Source organism: Jaculus jaculus, chromosome 11, assembly GCF_020740685.1.
Source record: "Jaculus jaculus isolate mJacJac1 chromosome 11, mJacJac1.mat.Y.cur, whole genome shotgun sequence".
Classification (NCBI taxonomy): domain Eukaryota; kingdom Metazoa; phylum Chordata; class Mammalia; order Rodentia; family Dipodidae; genus Jaculus; species Jaculus jaculus.
In genome coordinates, this window is record NC_059112.1 from 91,319,928 (window position 1) to 91,345,371 (window position 25,444).

The window sequence follows — 25,444 nt, forward strand, 5'->3', positions numbered from 1 at the left end:
TTAACAATATTGTCAGTTACACAAAAGCCATAGTGTTGACACAGCATTCTGACAGTCCCAAGATGTATCCGACAAAAAGGGTTTTGAAACACTGTGACTGCAAAATCTCTCACAGTCAATGTGGCAGGAGTGACAAGAACACATTTCTTCACTCTTCTGCTCTTTTATGTCCATAATAAGTCCTTAACTCTGCATTAACTCCTTACCTGAAAATAATGACATCTTGGACTAGAAATATTGCTCAGTGGTTAAAGGTGCTTGCTTGCAAAGCCTGCTATCCCAGGCTTGATTCCCCAGTACCCACATAAGAGCCAGATACACAAAGTGGCACCTGCATCAGGAGTTCATTTACAGTGACAAGAGGCCATAGTGTGCCCATACTCTGTGTGTGTGTGTGTGTGTGTGTGCGCGTGCGTGTGTGTGTGTGTCTCAAATAAATATTTTTTAAAATGACATCTCTGTCTTATACTACCTAAAAACAGCACCTTAGCATTAGTCTTATTAATGAGATAAAGTGATACTTAACAACAATAAAAACAAAATACTATGAATAAATAATTTTGCATTTCATCTGAGAAGCTTCCATCCTCAGCCCATGGGATAGTTTCACCCACATTCAGTTAAACCTCTTTACACACACCCTCAGAGACATGCTCAGAGGTTTGTTTCCTACATGACTCTAAATAGCTGACAATGAAGATGAACCGTCATATGACCAAAGGCTTTAATCTAAAATCTTAAACTTGGGCTGGAGAGATGGCTTAGCGGTTAAGCACTTGCCTGTGAAGCCTAAGGACCCCGGTTTAAGGCTCGGTTCCCCAGGTCCCACGTTAGCCAGATGCACAAGGGGGCGCATGCGTCTGGAATTCGTTTGCAGAGGCTGGAAGCCCTGGCGCGCCCATTCTCTCTCTCTCCCTCTACCTGTCTTTCTCTCTGGGTCTGTCGCTCTCAAATAAATAAATTAAATAAAATAAAATAAAATAAAATCTTAAACTTTGAGGGCTGGAGAGATGGCTTAGTGAACCACTTGCCTTTGAAGCCTAAGGACCCTGGTTGGAGGCTCCATTCCCCAGGACCCACATACGCCAGATGCACAAGGGGGCGCACACATCTGGCGTTCGTGTGCAGTGGCTGGAGGTCCTGGCGCACCCATTCTCTCTCTCTCTCTCTCTCTCTCTCTCTCTCTCTCTCTCTCTCTCTCTCTCTCTCTCTCTCTCTCCCCCCCCCCTCTCTCTGTCACTCTAAAATAAAGAAAGAAAAATGAACAAAAAAATTTTAAATCTAAAACTTTGAAACTGCCAGGAGAAAACCACTCAAGATAAAGGCTGTATTGGTGACTCTCCTTGTCCCCGTGACAAAAAAAAAAAAAAAAAAAAAATACCTGGCAGAAGCAACTTAGAGGAACCAATTATTTTGGGTCATGGGTCCAGGAGTTTAACCATCATGGAAGAGTAGCCCGGTGGTGCTGGAGCTTAGAGACAGCATCTCCCACGGCACTGAGCAGGAAGCACAGAGCTCAGGCTGGAAGCGAGGCCAAGCTACAACTCTCACAGTCCACTCCTAGTGAGCCACCTCCGCCACCATTGTCTCTGGCTCCAGATGGTCCACAGCAACTCAAAGCAGCATCACAAGCTGGAGAGCAAGTGCTCAAATACATGAGCTTGTCGAGGACATTTCACATGCCGACCTTAACATGGGCATGGTTAAGAAGTTTCTGGAAGGGATTTCAATAGGCCAGGGAATGGTAGTAAGATTTGACTGGAATGCTGTGACATTAGCTTCTGCACAGAGAAGGAAACACCACCACGGTGAAGAACAGACTGCAGAATGGAGAAACTCCTTACCAGCTGCTCATCTGTTAAAGGACTTATCTCCATAATGTATAAAACCCCCAAAACAACTGAAAGACCCTAAAAACAAGTTATCCTGTCAACAAGTAGGCAAACGAATTCAATGAGCAATTCTCAAAGGATGAAGTACAAAGGACAAATAATATGAAACAAAAAGTTCAACATTCTCACTCAACAGAGTAATAATTCAAATGAGTTCAAATGGCTGTCACCAAGAAAATAAACAGATTTTGGTCAGAATGTGGGGAAGGACCCCTTATGCCCTGTGAGAAGGAGTGTAAAAGAGTAGAATTTGGGGTTGGAGAGATGGCTCAGCAGTTAAGGTGCTTGCCTGCAAAGCCTAACAACTCTGGTTTGATTACCCAATACCCATGAAAAGCCAGATGCACAAAGTGGCACATGTATCTGGAGTTCTTCTGCACTGTCTGGAGGCCCTGGTGTGCCTATTCTCTAGAAAAGTTTTAGATTTGCAAAAAAGTTGAGAAGAAAAGAGTTCCTATATGTCTCCTCCTCTCTTCCACCCTCCTTTCTTCCTCCTCTTTTCCCCCAAGTATTAATGTCTTGCAAAGACGTAGTATTGTTTTCACAATTGATGACCCAATATTGATATGCTTTATTAAGTAAAGTCTGTAGTTTGCGTTAGGGTTCACTCTTCGGGTCGTGAAGTTCTGAGTTCTGAGCAATGCAAAAGGAAGATGAATAGGGCAATTCTAGAGACTCTGTCTAAAGAAATGGAAAAACAACATGTAGAGAAAAGTTGAGAGTATGGCAGAACTCCACGATTCTCTGGGATGGTCAATTGTGTAGCACCCTTTGAGAACCCTATCTGTGGATGTTTTGTCAAGGTCAAGGGCCTAGAATGTGAGACAGACAGGATTAAAACCAATAGCCTACCCATGTCCTGCAATGTGCACAAGCCGCCCTTACCCAACAGTCCTCCAGTATCTTCACCCTCTGAAGGCACAGGCTGTTGATGCTGCCTTGTGTTCATGGTACACTGCTCTTACATTCCTCTTGAGCACAAATATACCTTTTTGAAATATTTAATCAACAAAGTAACACATTCTGAAGGTATCTGGTGTTTTTTCACTCATTTATGACTGAGGAGAAAAAAAAATAACTGTTTACTAATTCTGAGCTTTTTCTTTATTTTGGCAAATAAAAATAGGCCACTTAAATCTATGTTTGGACTTACCTAAACTGAGTCACTAATTATTATGACATCTATTTTCTTTAATATTTTACCTATGAGAATTTTATAAAGACTGACTTTTTTACTTTTTAAAATATTTTATTTTTATTTATTTACTTATTTATTAGAGAGAGAGAGAGAATGAGCATGCCAGGGATTCTACCCATTGAAAAGGAACTCCAGATACATGTGCATCTAGCTGAGTAAGTTGTGAGGAATCAAATCTGGGTCCTTAGACTTCCAAGCAAGTGCCTTAACAGCTAAGCTATCTCTCCAGACCAGACTGGCATTTATTTTTTAAACTTTTGCTGCTGAAAGAGATTGTGAAGAAAGTATAGCAGGGTACAACTAGCAGCCTTGTTATTTAAGATTTTCTTTCTTAGGTTGGGACAAATTTAAATAGCTTCATTATCATCATCAGTAAATATTATGGTAGGAACAATATGACATAATATCTTTATTCCTGGCTTCATCTGCTGTCTCATGTAAATGAAGAGTCAGGAAAATCTAGGTGAGAAGAGAAAGTAACTTACTCTGTTAAAGTGCTTTCAAATTAAAGAATAAATAATATTTTTCTCCCTATTAACTACTGAATACACTCAATACTCTTGAATTATGATTTAATTTCTGTTGTTTGTTAGTCAACTAGATATGCACAAATGTAATTATTTGTTTTAATGCTGTGTCACCAAAAAAGCTCATCAGTGGTTGAAATAAGATAAAAAGTCTAAACGATAAAGGCCTGAAAATAATTTTATATTTAAAATATGCAATCTAATTACATAACTAGTTGAAGACATCATAAGTCATAGCAACAGATAAATGTTTAAATTAGCATGCTTGTAGCTGTCTTCCTGAAGTATGAAAAGACCCACAGAAACTTTTTTCTTAGATGTAGAATTTGACACAAACTGGCGATTTCTAGACAAATATAAGCTAAGGCATTTCATGACCATCAAGGCAGCACTGCAGAAGGTACTTAAAGGAGGCCTACAAATAGAGTTCCACCTTTCTGTGAGTACACGCTCACTCTCCAGAAAATAAGAAAAATAATCAGTTATTGCAACTCGGTAACCAGCAAGCCCTAAATAAGAACAAGAGAGCAAAGGCAAGAGCTTATATTGTTTTAGGGACCTCTGTAGCCTCCCTTACCAACAACTCATTGGGAGACATCTCATCCCCAGCACTGGAATTTACAATGAATAACCTATGGCTTCTGGTAGCAGCTTTAACCACCCACATAGGGGAGCTTCACACTTTTTTAAAAAATTGTATTTTAATTTGCTTATCAAATCGTAGGTTTCCATATGGTTTGTTCACATATTCTTAATTTTGATTCATTCTCCCACCACCTCTTTCTCACTCATTCCCTTGTCCTGTCTCTGCTTAAATCTTTCCCTCCCATTATACAGCAAAGCTAGATGGTAAGACGCTATTGCTAAAGACACCACACATTTCAGTTGTAGGACACAGAGAAACTAAACTGGAACTGAGCTGGAATCTTCGTCCCTGCCAGCTGGCTTTATGCATACCAGAGGTGTTAGAAAGCTTCTGGAAAAGAAAAAGCATTCTCACATCCTCAAACTGTGAGCCAAAATAAAATCTTTCTTCTGGGGCAGGAGAGATGGCTTAGTGGTTAAGGTGCTGCCTGTGAAACCTAAGGACCCACATTGAACTACTCAGGACCTACATAAGCCAGATGCATTAGGTGGCACATGCATCTGGAGTTTGATTGCATTGGCTGGAGCCCTGGTGTGCTCATTCTCTCTCTCTCCCTTTCCCTCTCCCCCCTTCTCTCTCTTTCAAATAAATAAATAAATAAAAATTTTAACGTTTTTTGGTTTTTTTACAAAAAGCTTTTTTCCTTTAACTGCCTTTGTCAGATATTTTTACCACAGCGCCCATTAAAAAAATTAAAAAAAATATGACATGGCCCATTGCATTCATGACCTCATGGTATCTGTCTTTACCTGAACAAGACCTGCACAGTATTGAGCCCATCAACACTCCATCACGGATGGTGGAGGAGGGAGTAAGGCCCCTGAGGAGTCATTGGCAGTTGAGGGTTGCTAGAGGGGGAGACATTTTCTTCAGTGGTGTAGCCAGTGGTAAGTTGCATACACCCTGGTGAATATTCCTCTACCCTTGTTCATGTAAGCAACCTTCATTAAATGCAGTGGGTCATATACACACACACACAAAAAAAGAGACATCAATGCAGAGGTGGGACTACTTAGGAAGAAGCAGCTCAGTGAGAGTGAGGAGGAAGACAAAAGTGCGGGGATGATCAAAATGCATTATATACATGTATAAAAATTGTGAAAAAATAATGGTTTAGAAAACTGAAAAAATATATATGCTCCTAATATTGGTACATTCAATTTCACAAAACAAATACTGCTTGGTCTAAAAGGCCAGATAGGCTCAAGTATAATAATAATGGATGACTTCAATACCCCATTATCAATCAATAGATAAGTAGATCATCAAGACAAAAATTCAAAAGGAAATTTCAGAGTTGAAATGCACTCTTGCTGCAAAATTAACCAGATAGACAAGAAGTACATGCTGTGCAATAGTGGCACACAGCCCTTGCAGGTAACCAACAGTTCTTTGATTGGACATGAGGTCCATTCAGTAGGACGGAACTCATATCTGGTATTGGAAACCAAGTCAGAATCCCATAGACAGTTATCACAGTGAGCTTCACATTGCTGGAACAAACATTCAACCAAACACAGTTTATGGGAGGAAAGGTTGATTTCACCTTACAGATTCAGAGGAAGTTCCATCAGTGGCAGAAGAAACTGGTTCCCTTTGACAGATCCAAGCAGAGAGAAACAAACAGTCAGTAAATACAAAAAATAAAAACAAAAAAAATAACCCAGCAAGCCAAGACCCCACCAGAGCTCACATAGCTATCTCCACATCTTGGTGCTAAAAGAGTAATCCATACATTTGGGAGGCTGAGGCAGGATTACCACAACTTCAAAGCCAGCCTAGTCTAAGTAGTAATGTTGAGGTTAGCCTGGGCTACACAGAGAAAACACCTCTGAAAAATAAACAAAAAAAGCCCCATAAGGCAATGTTTAGATATGTAGATACTGATATATTACATCAAAGTAAAAGTGGGATTATTTAGGGACAGAAAGTACAAAGGTGGTGGAGAGGTGGGAACAAGAAAGGGTAATAGAGGAGGAACATGTTGTCTCATGTAAAAATCCAGATGTAGACTGACGATGATGACAGACAGATGACAGATAGAGAATGTGAAAGAATAAGGGGAACTATGTGAGGGCAAGGAAGGAAACCAGGGACAAAGAAGGTTAATTGAACACAAGGAAATTAAGTGGTAGGTGTATATATGAAAATAAAATTAAACCCATTATATTTTGCATGCTGACACAAAATATTTTAATAGGAAAATGAAACAACATAAACAGATGAAGAAACAGAACTAGAAAGGCCTGGGGCTGGAGAAATAGCTTAGCAGTTAAGGTGCTTGCCTGTGAAGCTAAAGGACTCAGGTTTGATTCCCCAGGACCCATGTAAGTCAGATGCACAAGGGGGCACATACATCTGACATCTGGAGTTCATTTGTAGTAGCTAGAGGCCCTGGCATGCCCATTCTCTTTCTCTCTCTCTCTCTCTCTCTCTCTCTCTCTCTCTCTCTTATTAAAAATAAATAAATAAAATTTAAAAAACTAAAACAAGTAAATAAATAAATAAATAAAAGAAAAATAATTTATTTAAAAAAAACTAGAAAGGCCTGAATTACTTTAGGAAATATAAACCAACAAACTTGTAGTGACTCAAAACTAGAGAGTATTTCAAATCAAATCTGGATGACATCAAAGTCTATGTCCAGATCATTTAAACAGGAACATTATCTGAACTTAAATCCATTGTGACTCTTAGCTAAACTGCAAGGGACTATGAGGGCCATGGCTGGGATGTGCATGTCTCTTAAATCATCCTGATGTTCAGTGGGGGGCGGGGTTTAATCAGGTAGACACAGGACTCAGTTCTCTGAGAGCCCATTGGCAGGGAACATGGAGATTTTTACTGCAGCTGTGTGTTTGCTGATAAGACAAAGTGAGGTGGCAAGTCCTTAATCATCACATCTCTAAAATGAGAGAGAACACCATTCATTTTTTTAGCTGTCTATTGCAATTTTTTAGCTTTACTCTCAATAATGTACCTACATATTAAATTTCAAATTGCTTACCTACACAAAATGCATAGCCTTTTGTAGGTTTGCAGGCTTACTTCAAGTTTTTTTTCCCTCTCTCTCTCTCTCTCTCTCTCTGTCTCTCCAGAAATAAGCACATCTCTAAAATTATCCAGTAATGAATCCGAAGTTCCATGCTTAGAAGAGCAACTAGGGAGCAGGAAATCATTTTATTTCAGCCTGTTTAGCAAGAAACAAACAGATGTGCCAAAATGGAAGTTCAGTATTAAGAAGAACACTCTTTGCTTCTCTCTTCCTCCCTGGTAATCACCAAGCTGCGACTTAAGTACATCCAACCACAACATATAGATGGACCACCTGCCAACTTGGGATCTTAACTGGTCTCCTTCTAGAGAACTGGTATCCTTGGAGTCAATGCTTCCTCACTGCACTAACCATCTACTGAGATGTGGCAACAATCTCTTCTGCTGTCTTCCTTAGGGTCTCCTCACCCTGGCTGCAAGACTGTTCAAGTCTGTGCATGCCCGTGGAGTCTGCTTCCCGTCTCTGCTCTGCGCTCACAAAAGATCTCTTTCCTTGTTTCCATCTCCATTCATACTAGTCTGATACTGTGGGGAGCAATTCCGCAGGAAGAAAGATCTAACTGGGCTCACAGTTTTAGTCCATGGTTCACCAGCTCCACTACCTTGGACCAAGGTGAGCGAAACATCTCGCCAGCTGAGAAGGCTGCTCACTTCATGCTGGCTAGTGAGGAAGGCAGGGACTCCACAGAGAGACCTTTCATGAGCCTGTGAAACTGATAGCTGTTGCGTGGACAGCCCATCAGCAGTTGTTCTTTCCCTGGTGACTGATCTTGCCTGGCCTTGTGAGGTCTCTTCTTAGGTATTTTAGTCAGATATTCAATGGGACACCTATGCAAATGTCTGGAGTTCGTTCCCTTGTTGGTCCTCCTTTTGGGTCCTCTACCCCACAAACTCCAGTTTTTGAAGCCTCAACAAGTTGGCTTATCCTTATTTCATTCAGCAAGGCCATGCTGTTATCTGGGTTCCACCTCTCTGCACATGCCAAAGCCCCCTAAGCCAACACTTCCATGTTAAGTGCCTGACTGACAAAAGGATCATCATCTAATCTTTTGGACAAGAAAAGAAAAGATCTATTAATTCATAAGCCATATGGTCATACCTTATCCTCAATTTCCATAGCTGTGTAAACTAGGTCAAACTTTATTACAGCTGCAGTGACTATAATCTGCATAGGTGATGTAGAGGGCCAGGGCCAGAAGAATGCTTAACAAAACAGAACAGGTGAAAACTCACCAGAAGAGAGAAAGAAGAGATGGTCATGAAAACTAGGCATGACTTCCTGAAGAGGAACAGAAAGGCAATTTTCTGAAGGACAATTAAATGGAAGCATTTCTTACAGAGTTGGTGTTGGGTCACTGCATGGTCTTTGGGGACTAAAACAAGAAAGGAGGCTTGGGAGAGCTTGCTCTCCCTTCTACACATACAATATGATAGGTCTAGCCTAAGAGAAGAAGTGTCACAAGTTCCAGGTAAACACGAGTCTCGTATGGATTTTGGGAGAAATTGAAATGAAGAACTATGAGTTCAAGGAAAAGTGGAAGGGTATAAGCCTAAATGGACAAGTGTACTTAAAATTCTTACATATACAGTTATCAATGTTTGAAAAAAAAAAAAAAAAGACAAACACAGGCCAGGGAGATGGCTCAATGGATAGAGCACTTAAACCATGAAAGCAAGAGGGCCTGATACCTCCTCAGAGATGAACTCCTCCCAAGATCAACTCCCCAGCCATGTAAACAGCGAGGCATGGTCATACATACCTGTAACCACAGTCGTGTGGGGAGCAGAGACTGGAGCATCACTGGTCAGCCAGTGTGACAGAAAAAAAAAAAAAAATGGCAGCTCTGGGTTCTGCAAGAGATTCTGTCTCAAGGAAACATGCAGGTGAGCGATAGAGGAAGGCCACTCAGTTCTCTAGCCTTCACAGGCACTCGTGGGCCACATACTGGTGCATACATGTGCATACAAAACACTACACAGACATTACAACCCACACTGGTACTGCTGCTGCTACCACGCCAGAGAGAGAGAGAAAGAGACAGAAACATGATTATAATAGATTTGGCCAGAATATTCAAACAGCGATGTAAGGCCTGTAGAGATGGTTCAGCAGTTAAGGTGTTTGCTTGCAAAGCCTGACAGCCTGAGTATGGCAGATGGAGAGATGGCTCAATGGATAAGGCACTTGCCTACAAAGCCTAATGACCTGGGTTCAATTCCCCAGTACCCAGGTAAAGCCAGATGCACAAAGTGACACATGAATCTGGAGTTCATTTGTAACCACAAGAGGCCCTGGTATGCCTGTTCTCTCTTTCTCTATCTCCCTCCTTCCAAATAAATAAGTAACAATATACTATTGATCCACTTTCCCATTAAAATGTACTTTGACTAATCATTTTCAGTAGAGTCTTCCATGAAAGCACTAATTTCACAGTTCAACTCTCTTGCTCCAAAAGCACTGGGGAAAGGGATGATGTGAAGACAGAATATTTTGAAACAAGTTCTCTAGAAAATGATGTAATGTTTTCACTGATAGTTGTTAAGTATTAACTCCAAGAGTCCTGCAACAATTTTTATCTTATAGTTCAGGAAAGAAATTAGACTTAATTTGTCCAAAAGCGAGAAACAATGGTAAATGTTTGAAAAATGTTTCATTTATTCAAAGATAGTACTTTTGTGAATTTTTTCTTCCCTGAACTTCTTTAATTTAATTTTTTTTAGTTATCATACAGAGATTAGGTATCATGCATTCTAGCATTTTTAGGTATGGCTTGTTTTAGTAGATTTTCACTCCCTCTCCTCTTCTCAACCCCCCACTCTCCAGCTCCCCCGCTCCCCACAGTAGTCTCCCCCTGTGTTTACATGTCACATGTGTCCTTTCACCCCTCCCTTATGCCTCTTCCTACTCATCCTTTTATACTCACTCTCGGGTACCATTCTTCCTTTATAGGTTTTACCCACAATTTCCCCCTCTATATAGATACTTACAGATATTACAAGCTAGGATCCACATAGCAGAGAGAACATGTGGTTTTTGTCTTCTTGAGTTTGGGTTCTTTCACTTAACATAATTATTTCCATGTCCATCCATTTTCCTACAAATTTCATGTTGCCATATTGATAGAATTCTTCCCTAAATTTTTTTGAGACAAGCCCAACAGATCTACCTTTTTCTAAAAAGTTTTTGTACTGCATGAGAGAAAGTTTTTTTAAAAATATTTTAATTTTTATTTATTTAAGAAAGAAAGGGAGGGAGAGGGAGAGAAAAAAAAGCGGCAGAGAAAGAGAATGGGTGCATCAGGGCCTCCAGCCACTACAAACAAACTCCAGACACATTCACCACACTGTGCATCTGGCTTACGTGGGTCCTGGGGAGTTGAACCTGGGTCCTTTGTCTTTGCAGGCAAATGCCTTAACCACTAAACCATCTCTCCAGCCCCACAGACCTACTGTGTGTGTGTGTGTGTGTGTGTGTGTGTGTGTGTGTGTGTGTGTGTGTGTAGAGAGAGACAGAGAGAGAGTTGATGCACCAGGACCTCCAACCACTGTAATTGAATCCCATATGTGTGTACCACCTTGTGCTGTGCACATATGCAACCTTGTGTATTCATTACCTTGTGTGTCTGGCTTACGTGGGATCTGGGAAGTCAAACATGGGCCCTTGGGTTTTACAGGCAAACACTTTAACTGCTATGCCATCTCTCCAACCCTTCCCTAAATTTTTAAATAGCCAAAGGGATACCAGTTATTCTGTGGAGCTGTTAGAATAAAAATACTGATTTTTCATATTAAGTTCATAGATTTAGAATTAAGAAAACTTCTTCAGGACAAGAGCAAAACATTGGTAATAATTTATGCTACTGTTTTTCTGTGATGGTTTCTCCATGATTTTCTCATAACTAAATTCTTAGCACCTACAAGCATATGGAGTCAGAAGATATTGATTGAATGAATATTCATGTTAGTTGTCATGATGCCAGTGAAAATGAACACAACAAATTCTGGATCACTGACTAATCCAAAAGCAAAGAAAAATAACAAAAACAAAAAACATAGCCAAAAAGCCTTTCCTCAAACAATGGCTTTGGGGTTTCTTTACTAGTATTTGGGAAAGAAGTTAAAATGTAGCCTCAGGGCTGGAGAGATGGCTTAGTGGTTAAGGTGTTTGCCTATAAGGCCTAAGGACCCTGGTTCAATTCTCTAGGTCCCATGTTAGCCAAATGCACATTGTGGCGCATACATTTGGAGTTTGTTTATAGTGGCTAGAGGCCCTGGCACACCCATTCTCTCTCTCTCATTCTCTCTCTCTCTCTCTCTCCCTCCCTCTGTCCCTCTGTCCCTCTGTCCCTCTGTGTCTGATAAATAAATAACAATAAATTTTTTTAATGTAGCTTCAGATGGGTTTCAGGAATAGCTACATAAAGGAAACTAGTGCTTAAGGTTACATCTACGATGGAGTTCTTCATAAACACTTTACAAACTACATTTGCATTTTGTGGGTTTTTTTTCTTTATTTACACATTTATGTCTTTGCAGTTTTTTTTTTTATGCTCACTAGCAAATCTCTGACTAAAGTTGCCTTTGTATGGGAGATACTGATACTCAATGAGTGCCTTATCCATACAGCACTGACATGTTATGATCAGTGTGATTTCTGTATCAATGCCTAGTTAACATAGTCAGTATGTGCCTGAAGTGCTTGCCTGGTGGCACTTGAGAAACTGAGTATCTGTGCACAGAAAGCAGTCTGCATGCTTCTTGGAACTGCCACTCTGAGACTTCCCTACAGCAACTGACCAACCTTTCCCTATAATTTGTGTGTCTGGTCCCTTTCCTAAGTACAACAAAAGGACCTAGAGACTCTCACTCACTTAAAGAGACTAGCCACAGTAGGAACCCACTTACCAGCACTGCAATACAATAGGAGAATAGTTTCCTACTGACTTCATAGGGAAAAAAAAGTGCAATGGCTTAGAGACAGACACGCAGTTACGTGGCTAAGACAGTTATTAAAAAACCAGAACAGAGAATATTGAAGGCTAGAGCTCAGTGCTCATCATGTCCATCACCATGGTTTCGTAGGTGATAAGACAGACATGGAGAGCAGACAACGTGCCCAAAGTATAGCTAGGACTCCCAAGTTAAAGCTTTTTCCACTGTGATAAGTGCTTCTCTCATCATAATGTTTCTTTATACTCTTAATCTTCTTGGAGTCATTGAAATTTCATACCCTTATTCTACATAGTGATGTATATAAAACATAAAGCAAAATTGTATATCCTAAGAAACAAGGAGATATTTAGTCTCCTATGCAACTTTCTCCCATCTCTTATGGACAATAGGTAGTCAGTTCTCGCCCACAGGGTCCTTCCATAATGAAAATTATAACATCCTGCTTAAAAACTTTGAAGTGACTCCCAAACAGATAATAAAGGCCAAGTTCATGCAATGATCTACGAAGTTCTACCCTGCATGGTCACACTGTCCTTGCCATATAATCTTCCTCATATCCTTCGTACATACCAAATGCTCTCCTTTCTCAAGACATCTGGTCTGGATAGTTTCTCTGCCTTTTCCACTCACATAAATTGAATTACTAATACCCTATCTTCTCTGTGTCTTGGCTTCAATGTTATCTTCCACCAGTGAGACCTTCCCTAACGACTACACCTGTCCCTCTGCAATGCCAACATGCCTATCCTAGATTTATTTTTTGTTAGGATGTCACACTTAATATATTGCATAGGTAACTCTGTGTTTATTATTCATTATTCATGTCTCCCTCCAGAATATAACCTTAAAGAAGGCAGGGATCTTGGTGTACTTTTTTTATTAGTATGCCCCTGACATCTGAAATAATGCCCAACCCTAGACAAACAGTTGTTGAATAGATGGATCAATACATTTGACAATTGGGCCACTCTTGTATCTACAGACAATCAAATGCTATGTCTAAAGTAGGAAGCAAACACTCTGTTACAGTCAGCTTCACACTGCTGGCAGAAAACACCTGACCAAGAGCAGTTTGTAGAGGGAAAGGGTTTATTTTGGCTTACCGACTCAAGGGGAAGCTCCAAAATGGCAGGAAAAACTATGGTATGAGCAGAGGGTGGACATCACCTCCTAACCAACATCAGGTAGACAAAGCAGAGGGAGAGTGTGCCAAACACTGGCAAGGGGAAGTTATCTATACCACTTATAAGCCCACCCCCCATACACAATACACTTCCTCCAGGAGGCTCCAATTCCCAAATTGCCACCAGCCGGGGAACTAGCATTCAGAACACATTAGTTTATGGGGACATCAGATTCAAACCATCACATTCTACCCCTGACCCCCATAAATTTATAATCATAGATTATATTAAAATGCAATGCATTTAGACCAACTTTAAAAGTCTCCATAATTTCTTCAATCCCAATGCTGGTCAAACATCCCCAGAGTCCAAAGTCTTTTTTGGGGTGGGGGAGTGGAAGGTTTAGAGGTAGGGTCTCACTCTAGCCCAGGCAGACCTGGCATTCACTATGTAGTCTCAGGGTGGCCCTGAACTCATGGCAATCCTCCTACCTCTGCCTCCTGAGTGCTGGAATTAAAGGTGTGCCCTACCACACCCAGATCCAGAGTCCAAAGTCTTTTACCTGAATGGTAATACAAAAAGAAAGAAAGAAAGAAAGAAAGAAAGAAAGAAAGAAAGAAAGAAAGAAAGAAAGAAAGAAAGAAAGAGGGAGGGAGGGAGGGAGGGAGGGAGGGAGGGAGGGAGGGAGGGAGGGAGGGAGGAAGGAAGGAAGGAAGAAAGAAAGGTGGGAGGGAGGGAGGGAGGGAGGGAGAGAGGGAGGAAGAAAGAAAAAGAAAGAAAGGAAGGAAGGAAGGAAGGAAGGAAGGAAGGAAGGAAGGGAGAGAGAAAGAAAGAAAGAAAGAAAGAAAGAAAGAAAGAAAGAAAGAAAGAAAGAAAGAAAGAAAGAAAGAAAGAAAGAACCATAATGGCACAGAATAAACATTCACACAGCAAAAGATGGCTTTGGGCATAACAAGGAAAAATTGAACCTTTACAAGATTTAAAACAAACAGGGCAAATACCACACTCTGTAGCTTCAAGTCTGACAACCCTAACTGTGACAAGTCTCCAAGTCCAATAATTCTAACCAGTGATGTCTCTGGAGTTCCAATTCTGCCCCTCCAACTCAGCTGCTTATAGGCCCAGGTATACTCCATCTTGTTCTGGCCACTCTCCTTGGCAGCCATCCCATAGTCCTGGCATCTCCACTGACTTCCACTACAACTCACGGTGCATCTACATGGCTCCATTGGGCCTCCATGCAAGTAATCCAACAAGCTTGCTTTATATTGCCCATGGTAATTTCCAGAAAACAAAACTGTGATGTAAATTAAGTGATCCTCTATTTCCTGCATTTGTTATCCTCCACAGTACCAACTTGTTAATCCGGGGGAGGTGGGGAAGGCCAATTTTGAAGAACAGGAAATTCTTTCAGCATTGAGGCCCCTTCAAAAGATTCCACATTCTTCTGATGTGCCAATGCAGGTCAGCTGGCCCAATCTCAGTGGTTGTAATCTCTCAGATAATTGCAGCTGAATAGGCAGCAGTTTCAGCTGAAATATTCCATTTCTTTCGGTGCCATATCCCTCTGCTTACACCAGTCCATTTCTATGCAATTCAACTCTGCACAAGTTCTCAGGACACAGGCATAACAGCAAACCACTCACACAAACTGCTTCTAGCCCAGTCCTGACAAAGTTGTTTCTTCCCCTTTTAAGCCAAACCTCACAGTCCTTAGTTCTTACTGCATTCAGGTCTTTTAACACTGACCAGAACAGTCCATCAAACTGTACTTACAATACTGGAAGGTGCCTCTTGGGCCACGGTTTCAAATCCTTCCACATTCCTCCCTCAAATCTGTCCCAAAAGACCAAAAGCCACGTAGTCAAGTTTCGAGTATCAACGACCCCATTTCTTGGTATGAATTTACTGTTGCAGTCAGTTTTGCATTGCTGGCAGAAAACCAACCAAGAGTAGCTTGTGGGGGAAAGACTTGATTTTGACTTACAGACTCAAGGGGAAGCACGTGATGCCATGAGCAGAAGGTGGATATCACCTGGCCAACATCAGATGAACAACAGCAACAGGAGAGTGTGCCAAAAACTTGGCAAGGGGAAGCTTGCTATAATACTTATAAGCCTGTTCCCAAAAATACACTACCTCCAGGAGGCTCCAGTTCCCAAGTTGCCATCAACTGAGGACCTAGAATTCAGAACATATAAGTTTATGGAAGACACCTGAATCAACCACATGCCCTCTCTCCCTGACACCTGGATTTCCAATGTATTCCACTAGGGAAAATATATTAACCAACCAGCACATTTTGACATATGTGTACAGTATCTAGTGTGTGATGTGTGTGTATATACAGATGCACATGTTCTGTGTGCATATGTGCAAAGGCCAGAAGAGAATGCCAGCTGACCTTCTCTTTTCACTCATTCAACTATTTTCTTGAGATAGTCTCTCATCCAACCTAGAGCTGCCATTTTCACCAGTTTTCAGTCAGCAATCCTCAGATTCTCCAGTCTCTGCCCTCTTCAGGGCTGGGATTATAATTGTGTGTGGTCAGTGCCCAGGTGTTTATGTGGGTGCTAGGTACTCAAACTCAAGCAGTCTCAGGCCCTCAAGCCACCAGTCTTAACAACTAGCCATCTCCCCTGCCCCAAACTAGCACATGTTTAAAATATTTGTTTATTTTATTTATTGGACAGCAACAGACACAGAGAAAAAGAAGCAGAGAGAGAGAGAGAATGAGTACACCAGTGCCTCCAGCCACTACAAACAAATTCCAGATGCATGTGCCACCTTGTGCCTCTGGTTTACGTGTGACCTGGGGAATTGAGCCTTGAACCGGGGTCCTTAGGCTTCACAGGCAAGCACTTAACCACTAAGCCATCTCTCCAGCCCAAACCAGCACATTTTTATGCTTGACATTCTCTTTGGCACTACCACCAGTAATATATAAAAATTGCTATTTACTAATGAAAAAAATGATCATTTTCTCTCATCTTAAATAAATGTCTAATTTGAAATTAAGATGAGTACCAAAGCAATCCAAAACATCCTGATAAAGAATAGTAATTATCATTTAACTTTCCATTTCTGTTGGTTATGGTTCTCACATGTTCTTTGACCTAGTAGCATCAGAACCTATGCATCTCGTGTGTGTGTGTGTGTGTGTGTGTGTGTGTGTGTGTGTATTCATGAGAAGTAATAAACCAAGTATCTGAAGATAAGCACACTCATCTATTCTAAATCAATATCATATACATCTTTCAAGGTTTTCCAAAACTCATGATGGAATTATGCTGAAATAACTTCATTTGATCTCTTAGTTCTTTCTGTAAACAAACACAGCCATGGGCGAAATGTTGGCTGTCTCTAGGACTGCAGGTGGTCACTCTACACAGTCAAACATTGCGTATCTCTGTACCATGTCTATCACTAAGGGTTACAATGGACAACAGAAGGCCACCCATGTGGTTGAACACCACGCATCTCCAGGCGTGTCACATATATCATAGATGGGTCATGATATAAATGCCACTTCTCTGCCTACTGCCCTTAGAGTTGTGCAATGTTTGCTCGGGATCTGTCTAGAGCTACCCAGCCTAGATTAGAACAAAACCCAGCAATCTTTCCTCTAGGGAAAAAAGAAACAACCTCAAAAGTACAAAGGTAATCAATCCTGGACAATTTATTTAAAACACTAGTCATTAAAAAACAGACGGTATCAAAGACACAGTTATCTCAAACCGACTCTGTATGATAGGTCATGGATCCCTGAATTCTGTTTAGTTGGCAAGGCATTTCCTTAATAACGTACAATTTGAAACCACAGTGATCTTACAGCACCCTCGAGTGGATTAGACTGATAGTGTTTTCATTCTTGAAAAGATGTGTTATTCTGGAATAAGAAAAAGAGAGGTTAGAAGACTATTGGAATGAATGAAAATGTACCAACCTTTATTGGAAAGCTTGTAGCTGGGGACTGGGGAAATGGCACAGCTGTTACAGTCACTTGTTTATAAAGCCTATTGACCCCGGTTCAAAACGTCAGCACCTATGTAAAGCCAATTATGCATACATGTGCACATCTTGCAATGGCAAGAGACCCTGGTATGCCCATACACACACGCAAACACACACACGCTAGTACTACTACCACCCACACGCAAATAATTTTGTGTGTAATAAAAAAAAAGAAAGCCTTAGCAGTTAAGGTGCTTGCCAGCAAAGCCTAAGAATCCAGGTTCAACTCCCCAGAACCCATGCAAGCTAGATACACATGGGGGAGCATGTGTCTGGAGTTCATTTGCAGTGGCTTGAGGCCCTAGAATGCTCTCTCTCTCTCTCTCTCTCTCTTTCATAAATAAATAAATAAAATTCTTTAAAACATAAAAAGGGGCTGAAAAGATGGCTTAGCAGCTAAGGCATTTGCCTGCAAAGCCAAAGGACCCAGGTTCAATTCTCCAGGTCCCACATAAGCCAGATGCACAAGGTGGTGCATATGTCTGGAGTTTGTTTGCATTAGAGGCCTTAGTGTGGCCATTCTCCCTTTCTCTGTCTCTAATAAACAAATAAAAACAAGATTAAAAAAAAATTTTAAGACTGTAATTGGATGTATACCTCTACCCGTGGAAATGTCAATGGGTGTTTGTCTGGCTAGCTATGTTTCCATTTACGTTTCTCACTCTTCCTTTAGTCACTTCAGGGTGGCTTTTTCTTTCTTGTGTATATGTGCGTAATGTGGTATGTAGAACGTGTGCTGTGGGTGGTGTGTGTATGTGTGTATGTCCTTGAAGCACTGCACACAGTTGCCTGCAGTGGGGGGGGGTGTCCCTTGTGGTGTCCAGAGAGGAATTTTGGGTGTTCCACTCCATTGCTCTTCCACCTGATCATGTCTTTTGAGCCAGATTCTCCTTTAACTGATTCTGGAGCTTGTAGGGCTTTGAAGGTTCTAGGGTCTCTGCTCCCCCGTGGGAATGGGGTTACAGGTGAACATGACTATGCACAGCTGTTTTATGTGGGATCTGGAGACTTGAACTCTGACAGTCTCAGACCTGTTCAGGCCCTCATGCTTGTGCTGGAAGCACGCTTAACCACTGAGCTGTCTTTCTGGCCTTAGGGTGGCTTTGAATGGAATGCTGATTAGGACATGGCTAGCTATCTAATATGGCAGCAAAACAATCAGCTAAATCTCTTGTTCCCTATGCTTGGGAAATAAATAAAACCAAATAGCCCCATTACTGGAAAAAAGTGTTTAGAGCTACCTTTGGATATCAACATGATAATAAGGATTTCTACTAGTAGGTGTTTTTCAGAGAAGCAGAACAAGACACATATGTGCACGTGTGTGTGTGTGTGTGTGTGTGTGTGTGTGTATGTGTGTGTGATGACAAAATGGCTCACATGACTATGGCAGATTAAAAAGAGTAAGGAGTCCTAGCATGAGCTATCTGCACACTGTAGACCCAGGAAAACCAGTGAATGATTCAATCCAAGAGCAGAGACATGCAAGATGAGCAGTTGATGGGTAAATTCTAGTCTGATGGGACATGAAGTATGTCCCAGCACAAGCAGCAAGGCAGTAAAAGAAGCATATAAAAATTCCTCCTTTCTCTGTCTTGTTTTCTACTCCAGACCTCAATGAATTAGATCATGCTGACCTACCCTGGGGAGAGCCAGTCTACTTCACTAAGGTCCACCAATTTAAACTGTAGTCTTATCTGAAAAGCCTCATAGCCACACCCAAAGATGCCAGAAATGTGAACATCCCCTAAACTAGTTAAAGTAATTCATAAAATTACAATATTCCCAAAATAAGATGTTTTATACACACATATACATATGTATTCGTTGTTTTGAGGTAGGATCTCATTTAGGTCAGGCTGACATGGAATTCACTAGACTACCTAGTGGCCTTGAACTCATGGTGACCCTCCTACCTCTGCCTGGTGAGTGCTAGGATTAAAGGTGTGCAGCACTGCACCATATTTTTTGAACTACCTCCTGAGGGTATATGGTTTCAGCTATCCCTCTAAATTTCGTGGAATGGTAGAAAGACCCCATATACAGATAGACAATGTTGATTCTAAAATAAGTGTTTGAACTCAGTCCATATTTGCTTCTTCATTTTTTTTCCTGAAATAGGGTTTTGCTCTAGCCCAGGCTGACCTGGAATTCACTAATCACAAATCCTAGGGTGGCTTTGAACTCATGGCAAACCTCCTACCTCTGCCTCCCAAGTACTGGGATTAAAGGCATGTACTACCACACCCTGTTTGTTCCTTCATTTTTGAAATGGCAGAGGAGAAAGGACAGAGGCTACTAGATGATGATAATCAAGGCACTTAGTGCCAAGATAAGCCCTCTGGTGCACACCTGCAATCCTAGCTCTTAAGAAGCAAAAGCTAGAAGGTTCTGAGTTCAAGACCAGCCTGGGCTACACAGAGACTATGGTGGTTTGATTCAGCTGTCCACCATAAATTTAAGTATTCAGAATGCTAGGTCCCCAGTTGGTAGCAACTTGGGAACTGAAGCTTCCTGGAGGCAGTGCAATGTTGGGGGTGGACTTATGGGCTTTTTAACCAGCTTCCCCTTACCATCATTTGGCACACTGTCCTGCTGTTGTCTACCTGATGTTGGCCAGGAAGTGACAGCCACCTTCTGCTCATGCCATTGTTTTTCCCTCCCATCACGGAGCTTCCCCTTGAGTCTATAAGACAAAGAAACAAACAATCTTTTCCTCCCACAAGCTGCTCTTGGTCAGGTGTTTTCTGCCATCAATGTGAAACTGATTGCAACAGTGACCCTATCTTAAATCAATAAAACAAAACAACAAAAGACTCTTAGTGCCTGCTGCAGCCAGTTTCACCTTGTTGAGACAAATAGCCAACCAGAAACAGCTTGTGGGAGGAAAGTGTTTGTTTCAGGCTTACAGATTCCAGAGGAACAACATCAAACGCAGAAGCTGGCTCACCTCCATCCTCCATGGACCCAAGCAGATCGACACCACCAACAGCCAGAGCTCCAACTGCTCTCTACATACCTTAAGGGCTCAACTTACCATCTGCCCCCAGTGGCATGCCTTTTCCCCAGCAGGGTTCCACACACTGGAGACTCAAGTTGAAAGTCTGAGTTTATGAGGCCATACACTGAAGCCACTCTTGTTCTACCCCATAAATTTACTCAAATTAACTTAAGTAACAAAAAAGATTTTTTTTTTTGAGGAAAAAGGAGGGCTGAGAGATAGCTAAATGGGTAGTACTTGCACCAGAGTATAAGGATCAGAGTTCAGGTCCCCACATCCCTCACAAAATGCGGGGCATGGTCCCTGTAATTCAAGTGCTGGGAAGTTGAAGACAGGTTCTGCAGTCTAGCCAAACTGGTGAGTTCGTGGTTCATCAAGAGATTCTGCGTCAAAGAATAAGCTGGAGAGAGAGTAAGACTCCCAGTGTTGACCTCTGACCACTACACATGCATGATATACTCACACATGCATCTGTATACATACAAACACACCTATACATGCAAAATGTTGATGGATATTCTACTGATAATTGTCAAAAGTTGGAGACAACAAAGCTGTCTCTCAGTGGGTGAATAGATCACAGGGCAACTAGATATCATTCAGCATGAAAAAGAAATGAGCTGGGTATGGTGTCACACATATCTTTAATACCAGCATATGGGACACAGAGGTTGGAGGATCACTGTGAGTTCGAGGCATGTCTGGAGCTACACAGTGAATTCCAGGTCAGCCTGGGCTACAGTGAGACCCTATCTCAACCCTCCCCCACCAAAAATAAATAAATAAATAATAAATGAGTCTTTAAGCTACAGGGGGGAATCTTAAAATACATATTAGTAAGTAAAAGATGTCAATTTGAAAAAGCAGCAATATTCTATTATCCCAACTCTGTGATAAGCTGGAAAAGGAAAACACTATGGAAACAGTAAGAAGCTTACTGGTTGTCTAGGCTTCTAGGGAAGGAAGGAAGAATAAATAGATCACAGATGTTCTAGGGCCAAGAAACTATTCTGTATGATATTAGGATGGTGAATGTATGTCACATGTGTCTGTACAAATCCATGGAATGTAAATTCTATGGGCTGTGAGCATTATCAGTGTAGGCTCATTAGTTGTAACAAATGTACTATTATGGTGGGAGATTTTTTTATAATAAAGGAGGCTAATTTCTGTATCTTCCACTCACTTTTGCTATGAAGATAAAGACTTCTGTAAAAATGATATTAACTTTGAAAAGAGAGAGGGAGAGACACACATAAAAAGATATTGGCAGATACCTAGAGTCTTATTTAGTATCTGCCTTCCTTAATTCACAACTCATCCTTAACCTCAGATCAGAATGAGGTCTTGTTGATATTGCCTGTCTTTCAATCAAAAAGAAAGAACTTGGGCTGGAGAGATGGCTTAGTGGTTAAGCGCTTGCCTGTGAAGCCTAAAAACCTTGGTTCAAGGCTCAATTCCCCAGGACCCATGTTAGCCAGATGCACAAGGGGGCGCACACCTCTGGAGATACTTTGCAGGGGCTGGAGGCCCTGGCCCTGGCGCACCCCTTTTCCCTCCCTCCCGCCCCCCCCTCTCTCTCTCTCTGTCACTCTGAAATAAATAAATAAAAATGAACAATATATATTACTAGAAGTCTTAGCTATATAAATAAGGCAAGAGACACTCATAAAAGGGATACAAATTGGAAAGGAAGAGATGAAATATCATTATTTGCAGGTTATATGATTCTATACATTAAAGGACCCTAAAGACTCTATCAGCAAACTGTTAACACTGATAAACACTTTTATCAATGTAGCAGGATACAAAATAAATACACAGAAATCAGTAGCTTTCCTATATACTAACAACAAACATGCAGAGGATGAAATCAGGGAATTTCTCCCATTCACAGTTGCCTCAAAAATGAATAAATAAATAAAGTACCTTGGAATAAATTTAACTAAGGAAATGAAGGATCTCTACAATGAGAACTTACTCAAGCGAGAAATTGCAAAAGACACAAGGAAATGGAAAGACATCCCATGTTCTTGGATTAGAAGAATCAATATGGTTAAAATGTAAATCTTACCAAAAGCAATGTACACATTTAATGCAAACCCCATAAAAATTTCAATGGCATTCTTCACAGAAATAGAAAAATATCTTAAAATTCATTTGGAAGCACAAAAAAACATGAATGGCCAAAACAATTTTGAGCAACAAAAATAAGGTTGGTGGTATCACCATACCTATATTACAAAGCTATAATAACAAAAAAAAAAAGTATGGTCTTGTCACAAAGATTGACATGTAGATCAACAGAACAGAATAGAGGACCCAGATGTTAATCCAGGCAGCTACAGCCATCTGATTTTTGACAAAAATGCAAAAAATATTCACTGGAGAAAAGATATCCTCTTCAACAAATGGTGCTGGGAAAACTGGATATCTATATGTAGAAGGATGAAAATAGATCCTTGTCTTTTTCCATGCACTAGACTTGAGTCCAAGTGGATAAGGGACCTTAATATCAGATCTGAAACTCTGAAATTTCTAGAGGAAAAGGTAAGGGAAACCCTTCAACATATTGGCATAGTCAATGAGTTTCTGAATATAACCCAAATTGCTCAGGAAATAAAACCTAATCAACCACTGGGATCTCATGAAATTACAAAGCTTTTATACAGCAAAGGACACTGTGAATAGAGCAAAGAGACAACCTACAGAATGGGAGGAAATCTTTGCCAGCTACACATCTGACAGAGGATTATTATCCAGAATATACAAAGAACCAAAAAAAAAAAAAAAACAGAAAAACAAGAAATTAAACAATCCAATTTAAAAATGGGCTACACAAGCCAGGCGTGGTGGTGCATGCCTTTAATCCCAGCACTCAGGAGGCAGAGGTAGGAAGATTGCCATGCATTCAAGGCCACCCTGAGATGACAGAGTTAATTCCAGGTCAGCCTGGACCAGAAAAATAAAGGGGGAGGGTATGAAACTAAATAGAGTTGTCATTGGAAGAAATACAGATGATATATTAACATCTAAAAAAGTGTTCTACATCCCTAGCCATCAGGGAAATGCAAATTAAAATTACTTTGAGATTCCATCTCTCTCCTGTTAGAATGGCTATCACCAAGAAAACAAATGACAATAAATGTTGGTGAGGATGCATAAAAGGGGGAACCCTTCTCCACTGTTGGTGGGAATGTAGTCTGGTACAGCCATTGTGGAAATCAGTGTGGACGTTCTTGAGACAGCTAAAAATAGATTTGCCATAAGATCCAGCTATACTAGGCATATATCCCAATGACTCTTCTCACTACCTTAGAGATACTTGCACAACCATGTTTATTGCTGCTCTATTCACAATAGCTAGGAAATGGAACCAGCCTAGATGTCCATCCACAGATGAATGGATAATAAAAATGTGGCACATTTACACAATGGAGTTCTATTCAGCAGTAATGAAAAATGAAATATGAAATTTTCAGGGAAATGGATGGATATGGAAAGGATATACTAAGTGAAATAACCCAGGCCCAGGAAGCCAAACATCACATGTTCTCTCTCATATGTGAATCCTAGCTACAAATGTATAGACTTGTGTGTGGAACTGGAACCAAAAATCAGTAGCAGAGGCCAGTAAGCTAGAAAAAAGCTATAAGGGAGGGAAGAGAGGTCAGGACTTAAGGGGATGGTATTGTATAAATGTAAGTAGAAGAACAGATTACAGGGAGGGAAAAGACTTAAGAGGGGCCAAGAGAAGAGATTGTGTAAAAGAAGTGTGGGGGAGGGTCAATCAAATTCAAGATATTCTGAATAAGCCATATGAAAACCTATTTTTTTGAATAATGGTACATCCAGAAGCCATACCTTGTTACTAGAAAATTTTCAGTGCCAGGGATAGGATACCTTCCAGTGAGTTGTTTGCCAGGGAGGTCCTGTTGCCTCCAAAACATTACAGACTATTGCCAAAACCCTTGGTTTCTCTTGAGAAACCGATGGTAAGACCCTATTGCTGAAAACTTCACATGCATGAGCAGCAAAGTCACTGAGAAATTGAGCTGGTGCTGAGCTGAAAAACTTCTTCCTGTAGACCACCAACTGAAAGCTGGAAAAAACTGTGCTTTATGCATCCCTATGTGAGACAGAAGTTATCACTGTTGAAAACAGTGGACACTGGAAGCCTCAAATTTGACCACACAGGCCAAATGACCAAACAAGTGCAATAGTGACATGTCTGCTCTAGGGGAAACCAACTGCTAATTGGACTGAAGGCCCACTTTGTGGGAGGGAATACATGCCTGATAACTGAAATCTAATCAAAAGCCTATGGCATGGGAGGTCATGAGCTTTAGGGGTATTAAGTCTGCTCTTATCTGGATAAATGTATATATTATTCTCACCAAACTGTCCTGAAAGTACTACACTTAATATTCATATTTATATATTAATGCTACTCTCACTTCTGGTTAGAGAAGCTTCTCTTTTCAGATGGCGATGACCACTGGGATGACCCAAAAGGCAACATAGTGCTGAGAAGAAGGGATGGAGGAGTGTCCAGCACTGAAACACCTCACACCCTCCAAGGCTGAGGGTTCATTGTGAAAGAGGTGGCAGAAAGAATGTAAGAGACAAAGGAAGGGTACCACTCCTTACAATGCAACTGTCCAGGCCTTAATATCCATGACCTCACAGTGCTTAGCAATACCTACACAATACCCTCATAATAGGAGAAAAAAAATGATAACATCAAATTAAAAGAGAGACTAATGGAGAGAGGGAGGGAATATGATGGAGAGCAGAGAGCAGAGTTTGAAGGGGAAATTAGGGGAGGGGAGAGAAATATCATGGTTTATTTTCTGTAAGTATATAAGTTGTCTGTATATATATATGATATTTTAATATATATTTTATATATATATACACACACACACATATGGCACAGGCAATATGTACTGAAAAAAATTGGGGTTAGAAAATGTAAGAGCACCTAACCCTAAGTCATGTCCTGTATTGTAATAGACTTTTGTATTGGTAATGT

The 25,444-nt window shown here is 40.9% G+C and overlaps 1 long non-coding RNA gene across 2 annotated transcripts in view; it reads right to left on the reverse strand.

The window, feature by feature from the left end:
- The window catches only part of LOC123453344, a 45,267-nt gene that overhangs the window by 15,650 nt on the left and 4,173 nt on the right, over window positions 1-25,444 (reverse strand). Inside the window, exon 2 of one of the 2 annotated variants that reach the window (XR_006632743.1) lies at window positions 5,810-5,857. The exons of the other annotated variant lie outside the window; for it this stretch is intronic. This is a non-coding gene — a long non-coding RNA (uncharacterized LOC123453344). The remainder of the gene's footprint in view (window positions 1-5,809; window positions 5,858-25,444) is intronic. 2 annotated transcript variants of the gene reach the window in all.